This window comes from Chiloscyllium punctatum, chromosome 18 (assembly GCF_047496795.1).
Source record: "Chiloscyllium punctatum isolate Juve2018m chromosome 18, sChiPun1.3, whole genome shotgun sequence".
NCBI lineage: Eukaryota > Metazoa > Chordata > Chondrichthyes > Orectolobiformes > Hemiscylliidae > Chiloscyllium > Chiloscyllium punctatum.
The window spans coordinates 83984562-84005348 of NC_092756.1; the positions used below are offsets into that span (position 1 = coordinate 83984562).

Sequence of the window (20787 nt, forward strand, 5' to 3'; positions counted from 1 at the left end):
CCAGCCTGCCATACAGTTTATACTTGTACTGCTGCTGTATGATGCAGAATTATTTTATATGTTTGCCAGTTCAATCATTATTTTCTTAAGAACATAGGTGTACAGTGGGGCAACATGGTGGCTCAGTGGTTAGCACTGCAGCCTCACAGTACCAGGAACCTGGGTTCGATTCCAGCCTTGGGTGACTGTGTGGAATTGGCATGTTCTCCCCATATCTGTGTGGTTTTCCACTTGATGCTCCAGTTTCTTACTACAGTCTGAGGATGTGCAGGTTACGTGGATTGACTATGGTATATTATCCTGTAGTCTCCAGGGATGTGCAGGAAAGGTGGGTTAGCCATGGTATGTGTGGGGTTATAGGGATAGGGTGGGGGACTGGATTAGGATGGGATGCTGTTTGGAAGGTTGGTGCAGACTCAATGGACCAAATGGCTTCGTTTTTCACTGTAGGGATTCTACAATTTTCTATGATTCTACATCAGTGGCATTGTGATACACTGAAGTGGTGTTGGAGTTGATCCCCCAATCTTGAAACTTCTAATGCAGAAGGTTGCAGACCAGGGATGGGTGAAACCAAATAGGAAGTCTTTCTTATGCACACCCGCTGGCTAGTCAGCATTGAGAAGAGGCTGATATTCTATGCTTGAGAGGAATTCATGGAGGGTAAGTTAAGGGGGTGCAAGAAAGAGTATGTCCCTATCTAAGTGAAAATGTACACTCCTGTTCTTAAGCTTGAACTGGCAAACAAGCATTATATAGCAGCAGTACAAGTATAAGCTGTATGGCAGGGTGGCAAATAATCGCACTACAATGGATACCACAATATCTGCAAGTGCACCTAAGAAGGCAAAAGAGTTGCCTGTGATTCCCATTCTTGACAGCTAGTCAGTGCCCATCTGGACACTCTGTTGATGGATTAATCGGACATGATAGAATTGGGTTGTGTGGTCAAATAGCCCATTATCCATCTGTGCATATGAAGAGTAGCTAAGTATGTGTGGCAGCCACAACTATGAACTCAGCTGCAGCATTCATCTCATCCTTGGAGATGGAAAATAGGTAGTGTTTAAAATATGCAAGATGATGTGAAGCTGTACAACACTTTAAAGATAATTCCATCTGTCTCTCATTACAAATAATAATTATTTTATAGATAGTTTTCTTATCAAACTGTTTTGAAATGTAAGATGGCGCAGGTGGTATTTGAATCTGGACCTCTTGGATCAGAGGTAGGGACAATACCACTATACCACAAGTGCTCAATTTTTAATAATGATGTTGTGCAAGAGGATGTTAATTATACAAGTAGTGCAGAATATTATCATAATGATATGCGCATTGAACAATACAAATATCATACTGGCATTGTAATCACAAGTGTTGTATCCTATCTATCATGGATAGGTTCTGTCCTGATTCAAACTTTACAATTTCTATAAATTTATAATTTACGAGAATTTCTAGCCACAGATGACAATTCAAACAGTGAAATCCATGAGGATAGCTGTGTAGCTCTGGCCAACAGAAACTGAAAAAATGAAAACTTAAAGGCAAGGAAAAGCTCTTTGCGTTAATATCAGTTAATATTTAGCCAATGAATTAACAATCTCATTGGAATACTGCTTAAAAACACTGACTTTTGTACTCTTTCTGCATTTGAACCTAACGCTGCATCTAAAATGTCAGCAAGTGATCACTATTCCGCTGACATTAATGGACTATATTGAGCTAAATGAAGAAGAATATTGCATTTACAACTCATGCAGCACACATTACTTTGTGCAACAATTTTTAAAATTCATTCCAGTTCACTAAGAACAATATGCTTTCTCATTATAAACAAACAAAAACAAATTGCTGGAGGAACTCTGGTCTGGCAGTATCTGTGAAGAGAAAGCAGAGGTAATGTTTCTGGTTCAGTGACCCTTCAGAACCTGCTGAGTTTCTCCAGCAGTTTCTGTTTTTGTACGTTTCAGATCTCCAGCATTCACAGTTCTTTGTTTTCTTTCCTGATTAGTTTGGTCATTGGAGTGTAATCAATAAAGATACCTATATATAATAAAAGACATGTTACAATTCTTGATGTGATGTAAATCTGAGTTGACGATATTAAGGGCATAGGAACAGCCATATTGTAAGGTGATCAGGTAGTTTAAATCTACATTAGATGTGTGCTGTGGTTTCTTTTATTTATCACCTTGCAATGACTAATTAGTTAGATTATAATAAAACCTGTTCAAGTTTATGAAGAGGGATTTATGTACACTGGTTTAAAACTTGCTGATGTGAGTATAACATGAAGCATTGCCATCAGTTTTTTGAGCCCAACAAGATTTCAAAGCTACTTGGATGCTGCCTGAACTGCTGTGCTCTTCCAGCACCACTAATCCAGAATCTGGCTTCCAGCATCTGCAGTCATTGTTTTTACTCCATTGTGTATGTATGACTCTGGAATGGAAAAGATCAGAAATATTAAATAATTTGTTGTATCAGATTACATTTAGTTGTAGATCAGATTCCCTTTGTGAATAGGTTTTTACAATTTTGCATTAAAAATTGAAACAGACATTCAAATTATAATTCTATAGTACAGGAAGTCCCAGGTTACGAACGAGTTCCATTTTTTTCTGCTGTTTGTAAGCCAAATGTGTGTGTAAGTCGGACCAGATATAGGCTAATTAGTCCACCTGTTCATTAAGACAAAACATTGTACGTAACTCGGATTTTAAAAAATAACTTAAAAACGAGAAGCCGGAGGTCGGTTCATAAGTACATGACATTCATAAGTCGGGTGTTCGTAAACCAGGGACTTCCTATACTCATTGTGAACTCTGAGGACCACCATTCATGCGACAGCAGGGTAATGAGAATGTCTTGGAAAACACAGGAGTACAGAAATGGTAACTGTCCAGACAGAATGGTAGATCCTTGAGTGACTCATAAAAAACACTTCAGAATTGGCTTCAACTATGCAACTAGTAGACTTTGTGACTATTGCAAATTATAACAAACCTGAACAGATGGATCATTTAGCAGTGTCAGAATCCTGTGCAAGTACATGGCACTAGATAACATCCAGCTCAGGGACTACTTGCATTTATGTAGCCTTCCGCTACTCACAACATTCTAAAAGCTTAATAGCCAATGAACTACTTTCAAAGCAAGTCACTCTGGGAAATAGGCCAACTTTGCATGCAGAGGACCACGAACAGCAAAGTAATGAGTAGATAATCTGATTTTCAGGGTTATTGGTCTAATTTATAGTATATTTGCTGAGGGATAAATACCAGCTAAAATACCAGGGAGAATTCTCCTGCTTTTTATTAGTAGTGCCATGGGATCACCTTGCATCTGCCTGAGGCCTCTACTTAATGTTTCGCTCAAAGCCAGCAGCTCTAAGCTCTGTACTGCTCTAGTGTGGCAGCCTCGATTTTTGTTTTAGTATCTGATGAGCATCCTGAACAGATGATTTTTTTGACTTGAGTGCAAGTATTGCCTGATGAACCAAAACTGTACATCTGATCTTGTACTTCTATACGTAAGGTATTTAGAATGAGACGCTGCAGAGTTGATGATTGGGCGATGACATGAGTAGCTTGTCCAGTATGAAATGTTTGTTTTGCTTTGTGCCAGGTGTAGCTTGCTGGGTTCCACTCTTGCCTCGAACTCAAAGGATTGTTGGGTTAAGACCCATTCCAGAAGCTTGATCTCAAAAGTCAAATTTGACACTCCGATACAGTGAGGGGAATGCTGAACAGTCAGAGGTGCAAGATTTTTAAGCTGAAGCCCTATCTATTCTTTCACATGGATGTGAAAGATCCTGTGGCACAAATTTGAAGATGAGCAGGAGAGCTTTCCCCCAGTGTCCTGGCTGTTATTTGTCATTCAATCAAGCCACACAAACATATTATCTGGTTATCATTACAGTGCTCTTTGTGGGAGTTTGCTGCAGATAAATTCCTATTTATAACAGTGTGGATGAAAAGTTCTTCACTGGTTTTAAAGTGCTTTGAAGTGTCCCATGATCATGAACAGTACTCCCACTAAATCTTTTTGCTGGTGCGCAGACCTCCAAGTCTACGAATTCCGGAACCAGAAGTCAGTGAGTTGGCACAATGATTGGTGTGCATTGACTGCAACATGGCCACACAACTTAGAAGGAACACTGAATATTGCAGTATAAGTCTCTTTCTGTACATATCCAGTAATAGCAGATAGCCATCCAAATGTGTTGGAACACCTATAGAGGAATGCAGTCCAAGGAGTGCAAAACAATGGACGAAAGAATGATGAAAGTGAAGACTGAGAGCAAACTTAACATGTTACAACTTGATGATGAATTTGCTTGCCAGATTTCAACATTTTTCAAAAATTATTTACCAGCATTTTGGGATGTTCCAAAGCACAGTTTAAAGTCTTCATTCCAACAAGTTAACTTTCTTGAACTTGGTTCCAGTCTCCATTCATATATTTTCCAACATTTGTCTATTTTTCTGAGCAAATTTTAGCATTGAATCATCTAGAGCAGAGGACATTCCTTAACTTGCAGAACTGTAGATGCTAAGTGACACTAAAAATCTGTGTGCTTTTCTTCCTGGGCATATTCCGTGAAAGTTGCTGTTTTGTGTGTATATTTCAAAGCAATATACTCAAATAGTACTTTTTTGTTGGTGTACATGATGCGTTTTTGATGGAAAAATGTTATTGGCATTCTTTGAAAGTATTATCTTAGCTTCACATTTAATTATTGAAATCCATGAACTCCATGCTGAGACCTACTGAAATAGACTAATGGATTTATGAGAAATTATTTATTTAGTTTAAACCATTTGTAAAGTGCTTCTTTGAATAAAGGTACAACTTTACCCTTAAATACTGAATATATGCACTTTTTTTGTGCTGATTACATGAAATTATAGACCGACTAATTTCTGTCTCAGATCTGGTATTGTTTTATCATTTATTCCCAGGAAATGGGTTTATCCGCAAGACCAAAATTCACTGCCCATTTCTTGAGAAGCATCTTGAATTAAATTGGGTGGTTTGCTGAGGCCACTTTTGTAGGTAATTACGAGTAGATCATAGTGCTCTGGGTCTGGAATCCCATGTAAGTTAGAATTATCCGAAAGAGATGTGAGTGAATCTTTATAATTCAACCTGTTTGGTCTTTCTCATCCCTAAATATCTTTGATCAAGGAAAAGACAAACACATAACCTCAACGCCAAGGAGAGGGAAGCACTAAAATCACTAAGAAACGATAAGAACATAATCATACTACCAGCAGACAAAGGCAGAATGACGGTCATCCTGGACAAAGCAGACTACATCCAAAAAGCGCAACAACTACTTGCAGATACCAATACCTACCAAAAGCGGGAGTTTGACCCCAACTCACAGCTCACCAATAGGATAAACAACAGACTGAGGAACCTACAAAAAACGGACAGATAACTAGGTTTGACCTACAAAGAATGAAATCTGAAAGCAACAACACCCCCAGATTCTATGGACTCCCTAAAGTGCACAAACCAGACATCCCACTCAGATCCATAGTATCACTACCAGGGACACCATCACACAAACTGGCTAAAGAACTACAGCAGAAACTGAAACACCTGATCAGCGGATCCAGACACACTATACAATCAACACAGGAATTCTTGGGCATCATCAGAAATATACACATAGACAAGGAAGAAACCATGGTCTCATTCGATGTAACGGCACTGTTCACCTCTATTGACAAAATCCTAGCCAGAGAAACAATAGCCAACCTGCTGGACATATAGAACAGACAATAGGACGTTGAACCTATCAACAAAGACGGCATACTCAAACTACTGGACCTGTACCTCACAACACACTTTACATTCAACAACCAAATATATGAACACATCAACGGCACACCCATGGGCTCACCCATCTCCGGACTCATAGCAGAAGTGGTAATACAAAGATTAGAACAAACAGTCTTACCGCAAATTCAACCCAAATTCTGGGTCAGATATGTGGATGACACCTTTTGTAATCATTAAAAACACTGAAATAGAGAACACACACCGGTTCATCAACGCCACACTCACAGAAATCCGATTCATGAGAGAGGAAGAAAAGGACAACCAACTCCCATTCCTAGACGTGATGGTATAGAGAACACCTAACGGAGAATTTACCACAAAGGTATACAGGAAAGCCACATACACAGACCAAGTCCTGAACTACGAAAGCAACCACCCCAACACACACAAAAGAAGTTGCATCAAGATACTATCCAAAAGGGCCACAACACACTGCAGAACACCAGAACTGCAAAAAGAGGAAGAACACCTATACAATGTATTTGCCAAAAAGGGATACCCGCGCAATTTCATCAACAGATACCTAAGGGAAAGACAACAGAACAAGGACATGCTGCAACCCAAAGGACTAGCCACACTAGAGCATTTCCGAACTGACAGCCAGACTATTGCGACCACTAGGACTCCTAACAGCACACAAACCAACTGCCACTCTCAGACAACAAATCAACAGGACGAAGGACCCGATACCCAGCATGAGCAAAACCATTGTAGTGTACAAAGTCCCATGCAAGGACTGCACAAAACACTACATAGGACAAACAGGAAGACAGCTAACGATCCGCATCCATGAACACCAACTAGCCACGAAACGACACGACCAGCTATCCTTAGTAGCCACACATGCAGATGACAAGCAACATGAGTTCGAATGGTACAACACTACTATTTAGGACAAGCCAAACAGAGAACAGCCAGGGAATTCCTAGAGGCATGGCATTCATCCACAGATTCAATCAATAAGCACATCGACCTGGACCCAATATACTGGCCACTGCAGCGGACAGCTGGAACTGACAACCATAAGCGGCAGGTACAAATCACTATAAATGCCGGAGGAAACATCACAGAAGCGCTTCACAGGAGGCTCCCAAGCACTGAGGATGTCACCTAGACAGGGGACGAAATGTCTGCAACACAAATTCCCAGCTCGACGAACAGAACCACAACAACAAGCACTCGAGCTACAAATCTTCTCACAATCTTTGAACTCACCTCATAAACACAGTGGCTAAACGGCAGATCAGAGGCTAGGAATATTGTGGTGAGTAACTCACCACCTGACTCTCCAGGGCCCGTCCATCACTTACAAAGCACAAGTCAATAATATGTTGGAATACTCCTTGCTTGCCTGGGCAGATGAAACTCAGCAGGACAAAGCAGCCCGCTTGATTGCCACTACGTTTCCAAAGTATCCACTCTCTTCACCACCAACACTTAGCAGCACCAGTGTGTTCCATCTATAGGGTTCAGTGCAGAAATTCACAAAAGATCCTTAGAAAGCCCCTTTCAAAGCCATAACCACTTCCAGCTAGAAGGACAAAAGGGAGCAGATACACAGGAACACCACCCCCTGCAAGTTCCTCTCCAAGCCATATATCACTGTCGCTGGACCAATATCCTAGCATTCTCTCCCTGAGGGCATTGGAGGTCTATTTTCAGCAGCGGTTCAAGAAGGCAGTTCACCACTACCTTCAAGGGCAACTAGGGATAGGCAATAAATGTTGGTAAGCCAGCAATGCCCACATCCCAAGAGTGAATTAAAAATAAGGCTGCCTCCTTGAACTGCTGATGCTAGTGCACCCATAATGCTGTTAGGAAGGTAATTTGAGGATTTTTTTCCCCCACAGACAGAGAAGGAACAGTAATCATATTTCCACGATGAAGGGCTTTTGCACGAAACATCAATTTTCCTGCTCCTCGGATGCTGCCTGACCTCCTGTACTTTTCTAGCACCACTCTGGATCTAAACTCTGGTTTCCAGCATCTGCAGTCCTCACTTTTGCCTAATCATATTTCCAAGGTGTGTGATTTGGAAAGAAACCTGTAGGTGGCAATATTCCCATGCATCTGCTACCCTTATCCTTTTCGGTGGTAGAGGTCACAGGTTTGGCAAAAGAGCTTTGATGTATCACTGTGGTATAGTGCATCCTGGAAATGGTAGGACTGCTGATGTGTACTGGTGATAGAGGGAGTGCACATCATTGCATTATATATTTTTTTGAATTATGTTGCCAATCTCCTCAATTCCCCAGCTTGGATCTTGACTGCTCTTTTCTATTCTGCACTTTTAAAAAACAGGTCTCTAAACAATCTCCAACTACAAGCATGGTCCTAGGGATTCTGATGAAAATAGGAAAGGTCATTTTTCTCCGGTTTGGGGGGGGGGGGAGCCGTAGCACAGGTAAAAAGGAAAATGTCACACATGTTGTTGCATGACATTGGCCAGGGAGTGATTAAGGCACAAGAAACATAACATTAAGGGAATATGGGGAATTATTTGGAAACAGGAGAATATACAAGCACATAATGTGAGAGCAAGACAGTGGAATTAGCTTCCTTCTGTACTGCAAATCTCCCTGGTTCTATCATTCAAAACAAAATGTCCCATAAGCATGTCAGCAATAACACAGGAGGTCTCAAATAGAGGAGATAGCTGGAATGGAGAGGGGACAACAATATATACTTATGCAGTATCCTTAATGTAGTAGAAACACCTAATTCATTGGTATCAAGCAAAGCTTGACACCAAGCCACAACTGGATATTAGGAAACCTTGGTCAAAAAGATAGGACTGTCTTAAGAAAGGTAGAAGTACAGAGTTTTGAATGGAAATTCCAGAGCTGATGGACTAACCAGGTGAAATACAGCTGCCAGTGATGAAGTGACAAATATTCCAGATGTGCAAAGTTAGAATAATGCTGAGCTTTGGAAGGTTGTAGGACTGAAGAACTTAGGGCAGAACAAAGTCACAGAGGGCACTGAAAATCAAGGATAAGAATTTTAAAATCTGGGCAATGCTAAAATGGGAATGTAGAGAGAAACAAAAGAGTAGAAGACAAAGAATGAGTCAAGAAGTAAATCTCAAACAGCAATGTCACATAAAATCAATTCATTTTGAAAGAATTCTCTACTGTACAACACTGAATAGACTAGTCACTACAGAAAAATGTGCCATCGATAATATTTTAGTCAACCTGTTCAGATATGTTGAAACATGCAGGACTACTACTGCTGTACCACAACACCCTCAAACATGCAATTCATAACCTAGCTCTCACAAGTGAGGTCGTGAATAAAGCAACTGCAAAATGTATAAGAGATACTCAAACTCAAGTCTATTAATAATAGTTTCTGTGTCAGTCTGCAGGGCAGACTACAATAGGAATGGAAACTGTCTAAATTACAAAGGCTGATGGTTAAAATTAGACTGCTGCAGTGCATCAAAAAGCCTTAGTAAAGAGTGATGGGCACTGAATTACAGGTATGTAACGCAGGTGATCTAATTGGTGTTTAAGGTGATTAAAGGATTTGATTAGGTTGAGAAAAAGTATTCTTCTGATATCGAGTCCGGAACAAGAGGAACTACTTTCATATTAGAACTAAGTCATTCGTTGGTGGTGTCAAGGAGCATTACTTCACAAAAAGGATAATGATCTGATTTGATTTATTGTAACGTGTATCTATGACAAATATAGTGAAAAGTGTTGTTTAGTATCGCCACTCTCTGGCGCCATCTTAAAACACAAAATAAACCAAAACACAGACTATAAAGGTAGAAAACTAAAATTATCTTAGTAAAGTTATGTGGTGTTTGGAACAGCTCCCATTTCTAGCTCAGACATAAGCCTCACTCCGGGCTCCTCCACTCCAATGCCTTGAGTCCCGGCTGCTAAACTGATGGCACTGCCACAAACCCCCTTCGCCATTCTGCCACTGGGAGAAAGAGTCACAATTCTCTGATGCCATCTCGCCTCCGCCAATGCTGGTCCAACCTCGCCAATGCAGTCCCCACCAGGGGCACCGGGACCTGCGCTGGGATCAAACTTGCTGCTGCCTCTGCCATCAGACGCTTGGGCCTAGCTGCAGAACTGGACCCTCGGCTCAGTCTGCGAGTCTGGATCGGGGGTTAAGCCTGGGACCTGCTTCTAGCGTGCCAAGAGACCTTGGACTGTCTCATCCCGGTGTTGCTGCTGCCGCCACTAGACGCTTTCTCCTTCATCATTTACTCAGCCTCACTGCTTCCTAGGCCCATGCCGCCATCGTTGTTATTCCATGCAGGTCCCAATCAGGAGAGTGGGAGAATGCAGAATGAAATTTATTTTGTCACAAAATTGCTGTGGAGGGGAGGGGTTTCAGTCAAAAATAATAATGAAATAGGGATTTGTAGATTTTTTGTTAGGTGAAGTATCTTAAGGGTTAAGGAAAAAACAGATATACAGAGGAGAAATATACAGCAGCTATTGTAATCAAGTGGCACAAGACTAGATGGGCTGAATAGCCTCATGTTCCTGCACTTTCAGAAGTACAGCTTCAAGTTCTTTCAGAGCAGTCCCCAATGTGAACAGTTGCACTCAAGGAAGTCCAGAAGTTATGGAGTATTTGTTTTCTTTCCTTATCTCATGATAAGTATACCAGCATTGGAGGCAATCCAGAGAAGATTCATTAGGTTAATCCTGGATATGGAGGCACTTTCTTATGAGGAGAGGTTGTATAGTTTGGTCTTGTACTCATTGGAGTTTAGAGGAATGAGAGGCGACTTTATTGAAACATTCATGATTCTTAGGGAGCTTGATAAGATAGATACGGAGAGGTTGTTCCCCCCTGTGGGACAGTCTCAGATCAGAGGGCATAGGCTCAGAATAAGGAGTCACACATTAAGACAGAGATGAAGAGGGATTTCTGAGGGTAGTGAATGAGTGGAATTATTTACTATAGAGAACTGTTGAGGTTGGGTCATTAGGTTTGAGGCGAAGATTTTCAATCAGTAAGGGAATCAAGGATGATAGAAAAAAGGCAGGAAAGTGGAATTCAGGATTATAATCAGCCATGAACTCATTAAATGGTGGAGCAGACTAAATGGCCTTATTTGTTTCTAGCTTAAAATGTAGAAGCAAAGGTGGTTCATTTTCTGGTTTTTGGAGTACTCTCATATCCAAGACATTCCCAGTGATTGGGAAAAAGAAGCAAAGGGAAACATTTCTTTTCTAAATGAACAATAGTTGGAAACAATCACAACAAAAGGTTTACTTATGGGTCAAGGGGAGTGTCCCATGAGGAGCTCTGGTGTTTGGAAGAGGGAGAGGAGGTATCATTGAAGTGTATAAGATTCTTGGAAGGCCTGACAGGAGATATGTTTTTCCTCAGCCTGAAGAGTTTAGAATTGGTTACATATTGTCACTGGATGAAAGGTTGGCCATTTAGGACTGAGATTAGGAGAAATTTCTTTATTTCGAAATTTGTGAATCATTGGAGTTTTCTATCTAGACAGCTGTAAACATTCTTCAGTCAGTTCAGGTCAGTCAGAAGTATGACACACACAGGATTTAGCAAAACATACAACCAAACAGAAAGTTGCCATTGACCTACAGGACAGTTCTTTTACTAGAGGGAGAGATGACAGGTAATGGTTTAACCTGAGGGTCACCAGCCCTCAGGTGAGGAACAAGGTGGAAAAAGTGTAACCTCAGCTAGCACAGGAGTTGAATGTTGGTGTTATTCTGTGTGAGAAACCAGCCATCCAATGAACTGAGCTAACCAACCCTAACAACTGAATGCATAATAAAGTGGACACTCTAATTAGCTGGGGCTGAGTGGGCAACGGTCTTTGCCTCAGTGTCCAAAGTTGCGGTTCCAATCTCAATTCCAGAGACCTTGAGTGCACCTTTAGGCTGACAGTTAGTTCAGTGCAATGCGGAAGGGTTGCTGCATAGCCAGAATTACTGTCTCTCATGTGAAATATTAAACATGGTCACATCCACGTTCCTGGATGGAAATCACAATCAACAGAAGGGATAAGTTGTACACAGCACATTCTGTCACTCAATAAGATTATGACTGAACTTCTCCACAACTCTACTCTCCTGCGATAACTCCAAAGAGGCTGGTATCCCCTCATCACCAAGTTACACTTATTTGCACATGCATAGTACTTGACACTGGTCCGGCTTCCTCAGAGTGAAGAGAACCTCTGATACTCCTGTTTACACCTGTCAGCCAGGGCTCCCTGATTGGACCAGGTTAACAGTTCTAATCAGCAAACTTATATTCTATGAGGTCCACCTGGCTGACCTCATTACAATCTCCACACCTACCCTATCCCTGACTCCATTAGTGTCCAAAGGTCTGCTGATCTTCAGTGTTGAACAGACAGAGCGGTTCCACAGCTGTCTGCTTGAAGAATTGCGAAGATTCACAACTTTCTATGAAGAAATTTCTTCTCATATCAGTCCTAAATGGCTAATGCCAATGCTGTGACTACATGCCCCAATTCTAAAGTCATCCATAAATATTCTAGACTTCAATAATATCTCCTCTCACTCTTCCAAAGACTGGAGCTCCTCACAGAGCAGTCCCTCTATCTCAAGAAGTAATCATTGGGCATGGACCACGCTTGAGTTCTCCAACCATTAAATTTCCTGCTGCGAGCCACCTCTGACTTCACTGGTGCCTTACCACCTGCCCCAAGGTCAGAGAGAGATGGGATATCAGGAGCCTGGGAAGAGATGGGGACTGGAATGAAGCTGACAGAGGAAGAGAATGTGGAGTGGGGGGGGGGGGGGGGGGGAGGGAATAGTATAATAGTGTAAAGGAGATCAGGAAAGATTGAGGAATAGAAAGTTGGGAACAGAAGCACACTTCGGAATAAAGGTTAAAGGAGAGAGGGTTACTGGGCAGTGCGAAGTTTCTTTATTTAATGGGATGTAGGCATCATTGGAAAGGCTTGCACTTGTTCCCCTACTAGATTGTCCTTGAACTGAGTGGCTTGCCAGGCCATTTTAGAGGGAAGTTACATTGCTGTGGATGTGGGGTCATATATTGCCAGACCAGGTAAGGATGGAAGAGTTCCTTCTCCAAAGGGCATTACTGAACCAGGTGGGCTTTTATAAAACAAAAGAAAACTTTATAGTCACCATTACTGAGACTACTTTCCAATTCCAGTCTTACTTACATTTCTTGTTGCAGAGTAAACCTCTGACTTCACTTCCCTCAACCTGGTTGACTTATAACTGGTTCAGGGGTAGGCATAATACCACTGTGCCACAAGAATCTAGTTAATTCCTATATACTTTGAGTAACATGACACTGAAAATGTAAATGTTACATTTCTTTTATGGGATATGGGTATTCTTTGCTTGGCCAGCATTTATTGTCCATCCCTAAATACCCAGAGGCAGTTAAAAGTCAACCAAATTGCTGTGGGTCTGGAGTCAGATAGGTCAGACCAGGTAAGGACAGCAGATTTCCTTCCTTCGAAGGGCATTAGTGAACCAGGAAAGGTTTTATCACAATTGACAGTGGTTACATGCTTGCCAATAAAATTCCAAATTTTATCATCTGCTACAGTGGGGCTTGAACCCATTTCTCCAAAGCATGAGCCCAGGCTTCAGGATTCCTGCTTTCGTGACTACCACTACATTACGTGCTATAACAAATCCAGGTTACAATACCTCTATTTGTAAGCATTCAGCTGGTAAATCATTAACATCAAAGTGATTATATAAAATATTTGAGAAGGGTTCAACGTGTGATAGTGTGATCTTTCAACTGCCTATAGTTTCCTCTGTTCCCCACCAATCACAATTTCCTGTCTATTGCCCGTCATTTTCCCTGCCTTTGATTTTCCCTCAGTTTGAACCCATTCTGACTTATTTTCTGTCTGACAAGGTTAGCAGGGGGTGGGGGGAGGGGTGTGGTGATGACCGTTGCAGCTAATCCTGTTCAAAGATGAAACCAGAGCCAGCCTTCACTCAATTTACATTTATAGGAAAGTTGTTGTTAAACTTGAAAGGTTGCAGTAAAGATTTACAAGATGTTGCCAGGGTGAGAGGGTTTGAGCTATAGGGAGAGGTTGAATTGGCTGGGGCTGTTTTCCCTGGAGCGTCAGAGGCTAAGAGAAGTTTATAAAATCACGAGGGGCATAGATCGGGTGAATAGCCAAGGCGATTTCCCCAGGGTGGGGAAGTCTAAAACTAAATGGCATAGGTTTAAGGTGAGAGGAGAAAGATTTAAAAGGGACCTAAGGGGCAACTTTTTCATGCAGAGGATGGTGTGTGTATGGAATGAGCTGCCAGAGGAAGTGGAGAGGCTGGGATAATTATAATATTGAAGAGGCATCTGGATTTGCACAATAGGAAGTGTTTAGAGGGATACAGCCCAAATGCTGGCAAATGGAAGAATGTCATTTAGGATATCTGTGTTATACAACCCTATGACTCTACTCACAGAGTGAAACATTACAAGCATATATCTCCTAATTCAACCAGATTATATATTTCCCTTCTCAACCACATCATATGTGTACTTTATGTGCTTGAAAGGGCAGAATGGCCTACTTCTACTTTCCGAAGTGCCTTAGGGTGATCGGTATTGCATACTTGAATCGGGCTCCCTGAAGCCACTGTAAATACTTCTTAAAATTATTTCAAGGGCCCACCTTTGAGGCAGGAGGGTGTGTGAACCAAACCCCTAGCTCAGAGGTAGGCACTGAAGATGTCTTTCTTGGATAAAATGAATATGATAAGCAAAACATTACACTGTCTGTTTATAATTAATCAACTGTTTCAGGAATGTTACAACACACCTCTGGGGACAAGTGAGACTCGAACTTGGAGATTAGAAATATTAACACTGCATCACCAGGACCCTTTAATGTTTTGGTGTTAAGGTGGATATGATAACCAGAATACTACAGAGACATTGTGCTGTCTCTTTATATGTGAATGAGAGAGGGTTATTGCGTACTTCTGGAACAGGTGGGGCTTGAACCCCTTCTGGTTCAGAGGTAGGGAAACTGCCACTGCACCTTAAGAATCCTATATATTTATAGAAGAGAAAGTGAGGACTGCAGATGCTGCAGATCAGAGCTGAAAATGTGTTGCTGGAAAAGCGCAGTAGGTCAGGCAGCATCCAAGGAACAGGAGAATCGACGTTTCGGGCAGAAGCCCTTCTTCAGGAATAAGGAAAGTGTGTCCAGCAGGCTAAGATAAAAGGTAGGGAGGAGAGACTTGGGGGAGGGGCGTTGGGAAGGCGATAGGTGGAGTGACGTCAAGGTGAGGGTGATAGGCCGGAGTGGGGTGGGGGCGGAGAGGTCAGGAAGAAGATTGCAGGTTAGGAAGGTGGTGCTGAGTTTGAGGGATTTGACTGAGACAAGGTGGGGGGAGGGGAAATGAGGAAACTGGAGATATCTGAGTTCATCCCTTGTGGTTGGAGGGTTCCCAGGCGGAAGATGAGGCACTCTTCCTCCAACCGTCATGTTGCCATGGTCTGGCGATTGAGGAGTCCAAGGACCTGCATGTCCTTGGTGGAGTGGGAGGGGGAGTTGAAGTGTTGGGCTACGGGGTGGTTGGGTTGGTTGGTCCGGGTGTCCCAGATGTGTTCTCTGAAACGTTCCGCAAGTAGGCGGCCTATCTCCCCAATATAGAGGAGGCCACATCGGGTGCAGCGGATGCAATCCACTCACTCCATGACTCCCTCGTCAGGTCCACACCCCCCACCAACCCAACCTCCACTCCCGGCACCTTCCCCTGCAACCGCAAGAAATGCAAAACTTGCGCCCACACCTCCCCCCTTACTTCCCTCCAAGGCCCCAAGGGACACTTCCATATCTACCACAAATTCATCTGCACCTCCACACACATCATCTATTGCATCCGCTGCACCCGATGTGGCCTCCTCTATATTGGGGAGACAGGCCGCCTACTTGCGGAACGTTTCAGAGAACACCTCTGGGACACCCGGACCAACCAACCCAACCACCCCGTAGCCCAACACTTCAACTTCCCCTCCCACTCCACCAAGGACATGCAGGTCCTTGGACTCCTCCATCGTTAGACCATGGCAACACGACGGCTGGAGGAAGAGCGCCTCATCTTCCGCCTGGGAACCCTCCAACCACAAGGGATGAACTCAGATATCTCCAGTTTCCTCATTTCCCCTCCCCCCACCTTGTCTCAGTCAAATCCCTCAAACTCAGCACCGCCTTCCTAACCCGCAATCTTCTTCCTGACCTCTCCGCCCCCACCCCACTCCGGCCTATCACCCTCACTTTGACCTCCCTCCACCTATCGCATTCCCAACGCCCCTTCCCCAAGTCCCTTCTCCCTACCTTTTATCTTAGCCTGCTGGACACACTTTCCTCATTCCTGAAGAAGGGCTTATGCCTGAAACGTCGATTCTCCTGTTCCTTGGATGCTGCCTGACCTGCTGCGCTTTTCCAGCAACACATTTTCAGCCCTATATATTTATACTCAAGTAACAACAGAGGCATGGTCCCTCCTGCACATAGTGAACCACAATTAACATACAATTAAGAATATCACACAGTTAACCATAAGGAAAACTCTGTGTTGACAGTCCAACTGATTTCTCCCTCCCTTGCTCACTATATTAGTGTGTGCTGAGAGAGCACAGGGCAGTGACAAAACTGAGCAGGATTCTGCTGACTGGATTTTTTTTAAAACAAATATCTTGAGTGTGCTTTTGTTCCTTTGTCCAGAGCCATGTTTCTCTCATGTTGATAAAATGAAAATGACAGATCTGTGATCTATTTTATTAACAATCAGAGCCTTCAACCCAAGCCTAGAAATTGGATTTGACTCTCCCTTGATCCCTTTAGTGCAAGTTTTCTTTCTTTCTGACTGAAAATAGGACAAAACTTGCAAAAATATTTTGTTGTATTTTCACTGGTGGTCTTCACAAAAGCTTACAACAGCCTCAAAAATAAACTCAGAACACTTTTGCCCTTTGACTCTATATTCTCGGCTGTTCCAGGTCATACAAATATAGAGTCATAGAGATGTATAGCATGGAAACAGATACTTTGGTTCAATTGTCCATGCCGACCAGATATCCAAAATTAATCTAGTCCCATTTGCTAGCATTTGGCCCATATCCTTAGAAACCCTTCCCATTCATATATCCAGCCAGATGCCTTTTAAATGTTGTAATTGTACCAGCCTCCATTACTTCCTCGGGGGGCAGCTCATTCCATATATGCACCACCCTCTGCATGAAAAAGTTGCCCCTTAGGTCCCTTTTAAATCTTTCCCCTCTCATCTTAAACCTGGGAAGAAAACCTTAGCTATTCAGTCTATCCATGTCCCTCATCGAATATAGATATAGAATCCCTACAGTGTGGAAACAGGCCCTTTGGATTCCCCCACTCCAGGGGAAAAGACCTTGTCTATCTACCCTATCCATGCCCCTCATGATTTTTTAAACCTCTATAAGGTCAACCCTCAGCCTCCGACACTCCAGGGAAAACAGCCCCAGCTTGTTCAGCCTCTCCTTATAGCTCAAACCCTTTAACCCTGACAACATCCTTGTAAATCTTTTCTGAACCCTTTCAAGTTTCACAACAACATTCTGATAAAAGTGAGCCCAGAACTGCACACAATATTCCAAAAGTGGCCTAACCAAATGTCTTGTACAGCCACATGATCTTGCAACTCCTATACTCGATGCTCTGACCAAACACCTTCTTCACTATCCTATCTACCTGCAACTCTGCTTTCAACAAATAATGAACCTGCACTCCAAGGTCTCTTTGTTCAGCAACACACCCCAGGACCTTACCATTAAATGTATAAGTCCTGTCCTGTTTTACCCTTCCAAAGCACAACACCTCACATTTACCTAAATTAAACTCCATCTGCACTCCTCGGCCCATTTGATCAAGATCCGTTGTACTCTGAGGTAACCTTCCTAGCTGTCCACTATACCACTAATTTTGGTGTCATGTGCAAACTTACTAACGATACCTCCTATGTTCACATCCAAATCATTTATATAAATGACAAAAAGCAGTGGACTCAATACTGATCTTTGTGGCACACAGCTGGTCACAGGTCTCCAGTCTGAAAAGCAACCCTCCACCACCTTCGAGCCAGTTATGTATGCAAATGGATAGTTCTCCCTGCATTCCATGTGATTGAACCTGTTTTTTCTTTATCTCAACTTTTACCTATTTTGTTTTGATAACGAACTCAAGAGCAACGTGACTTTCACTGTATCATACAAATCAACTGCATGGAACATGGGGGCCAAGTTACCTCAAGAGAGGCCCGTTCAGCCTAATTGCGCTTTCCAGTATGGTGGACAACCTTGTGGGTTACTGCACTTCAAATGCACATCCAACTACATTTTAAAAGTTGAGAGATTTCCCCTCTTCAGGCAGTGAGTTCCAAATTCACACTACCCTCCGGACAAAAAACTATTCCCTCTGAACTTCCACCTGAGCTCTTTTCTTGAATCTGTGACCTCCCCCTAGCTTTGGACCCCCTCAGCCAAGAAGAATAGGACCTTCGTGTCCACTCTAGCTGACCTCTCAAAACTATACACACTTCAATTAGGTCTCCCCTCAGTCTCCTCTGTTTCCAAAGAAAACAAGCCCAGCTTGTCCAACTGCCCTCCTAAATGGGGCAGCACATTGGCCCAGTGGTTAGCACTGTTGCCTCACAGCCCCAGAGGCCCAGGTTTGATTCCAGCCTCAGGCAACAGTCTGTATAGAGTTTGCACATTCTCTCACTGTCTGCTTGGGTTTCCTCCGGGTGCTCCGGTTTCCTCCCACAGTCCAAAAGATGTGCAGGTTAGGTGAATTGGCCAGGCTAAATTGCCTATAGTGTTCAGGGATGTGTAGGCTAGGTGCATTAGTCAGGGGAAATGTAAAGTAGCAAGGTAGGGGAATGGGTCTGGGTCGGATACTTTTTGGAAGGTTGGTGTGGACTTGTTGGGCCAAATGGCCTGTTTCCATACTGTTGGGATTCTATGAAAACTGTCTGGTACTGACAGGATACTCCTGTGAGGATAGGGTGTGCAGACAAGCCTTGCATTCCCTTAAGCAGATTAAGGGACATCTAATTGAAATGTTTAAGAAGACTAAACGAGATGAAGAGGTAAATAGAGAGAAACTATTCCCTCTGGTTATACGACGAAGGTTTGAAGTCCCAGGATATGGGAAATAAGACCTCTTGTCTTGCAGTCGATAGTGCTCCTACCTTTCAGCCAGGAGGTCTGGGTTCAAGACCCAGGTGTGTTCGAAAGGTGTGCCTGAACAAGTCGATCAAAATGTCTTTAACAATGGGGCCCAATCTTCAAAGCAGGTCACTCAGGTGTAAAGGCTGGAAGTGTTTTTTTGCAAATATTGTAGAAATCTGGAACACTCCCCTGCAAAAAGCACAAAATTAAAAACTCTTTTTTACTTGTCAGGGTGGAGTATTAAGGATTGTGGACTCGCTAAGGGGGAGGCTATAGTGATCATGCTCTAATTGGACTCAGTATCCTAAACTAGAAGTGGGAGAGAATTAAATCATCAATATGACTCAGTTTCCAAGTTAGTCGCCTCTTGGAAGGTGTACACCTGGGCTGAGAACAAGATTGTGTTTCCACGGTCTCAAGAAGGCAAAAGTCAGGAGTTGATGGAATTCTCCCCACTTGTTGCATGGGTGCAACACTCAAGAAGCTTGCTGTCATCCAGGACAATGTAGCCAGTTGAATGATACTCCATCTCCCACCTTAAACATTCATGTCCTCCACCACTGATGCACAGTAGCAGCAGTGTGTAGCATTTACAAGATGCACTGCAGCACGTCCCCAAGTTTCCTTCTACAGCACCATCCAAACCCATGACCTCTACCACCCAGCTGGCCAAGGAGTTGCAGATACATAGGAACACCATGACCAATAGGCTCCCCTCTAAGTTATTCACCATCCTGACTTTTTTATTCACTCACGAAATGTGGGCATCTCTGGCTAGGCCAACATTTATTGCCCATCCCTGATGCTAGAGGCCATCTTCCTCCTCACCTATCCACTCCACCCTTCCCACTGACTAATCACAATAACCCCCACCTGCATTCATCTATCACCTTCCAACTTACCTTCCCCCAGCCCCATCCCCCACCTTCAATTTATTTCTCAGCTTTCTCTCCCCTCTCCAGACCTGAAGGGACCCAACCCGAAACGTCGACTTTCCTGATTCTCTGATGCTGTGCCCTTCCAGTTCCACATTTTACTGACTCGGACTTCCAGCATCTGCAGTCCTTACTATCTCCAAGTCGCTGAAAACCATACAGCAAAGCCTCTTCCAAGGATGCCCACTTTAAAGAAGCCTTCCTCCTCCCTCCGTAAAGATCTCAGTGAGTCTCTCTCCCACTGCATTCCCAAGTTATCTCCTCCGCTCTGAAGGTCTTTCACCGCATCCTGAAACAAACCTGCTACTACAGCCACATCTCCTTCCTCACTGCTTGCCTACTCAGCTGGCTTATCCCCCATGGTCACCCTCTCCTCCTGCATCCTTGACCTGACCTAACCTGTCCATCTTCCTCCTTACCTATCCATTTCAGTCTTCCCATTGACCAATCACAATAACCCTCAACCTGTATCCCACCTATCACCATCCCACCTACCTTTCCCCCAGCCCCATCCCCTTTCCTCTATTTATTTCTCAGCTCCCATTCCCCTCTCCCAGTCTTGATGACAGGTCCCGACCCAAAACGCTGACTTTGCTGCTCTTCCAATGCTGCCTGGCTGCTGTGCTTTCCAGCTTCACATTGTATCGACTCTGACTTACAGCATCTGCAGTCCTTACTATCTCAACCACATTGCTGTGGGTCTGGAGTCATATATAGGCTAGACCAGTAAGGATGGCAGTTTCCTTCCCTAAAGGACATTAGTGAACCAGATGGGCTTTTATCCAATAATTGACCA

At 43.2% G+C, this 20787-nt stretch overlaps 1 long non-coding RNA gene across 1 annotated transcript in view; it reads right to left on the minus strand.

Moving 5' to 3' along the window:
• Positions 1-69: 69 nt before the first annotated feature.
• The window catches only part of LOC140489261 (uncharacterized), a 34406-nt gene continuing 13688 nt past the window's right edge, over positions 70-20787 (minus strand). The window contains exons 2-3 of the long non-coding RNA XR_011963114.1: positions 19077-19245; positions 70-2448 (exon numbers count right to left, since the gene is read on the minus strand). This is a non-coding gene — a long non-coding RNA (uncharacterized lncRNA). The remainder of the gene's footprint in view (positions 2449-19076; positions 19246-20787) is intronic.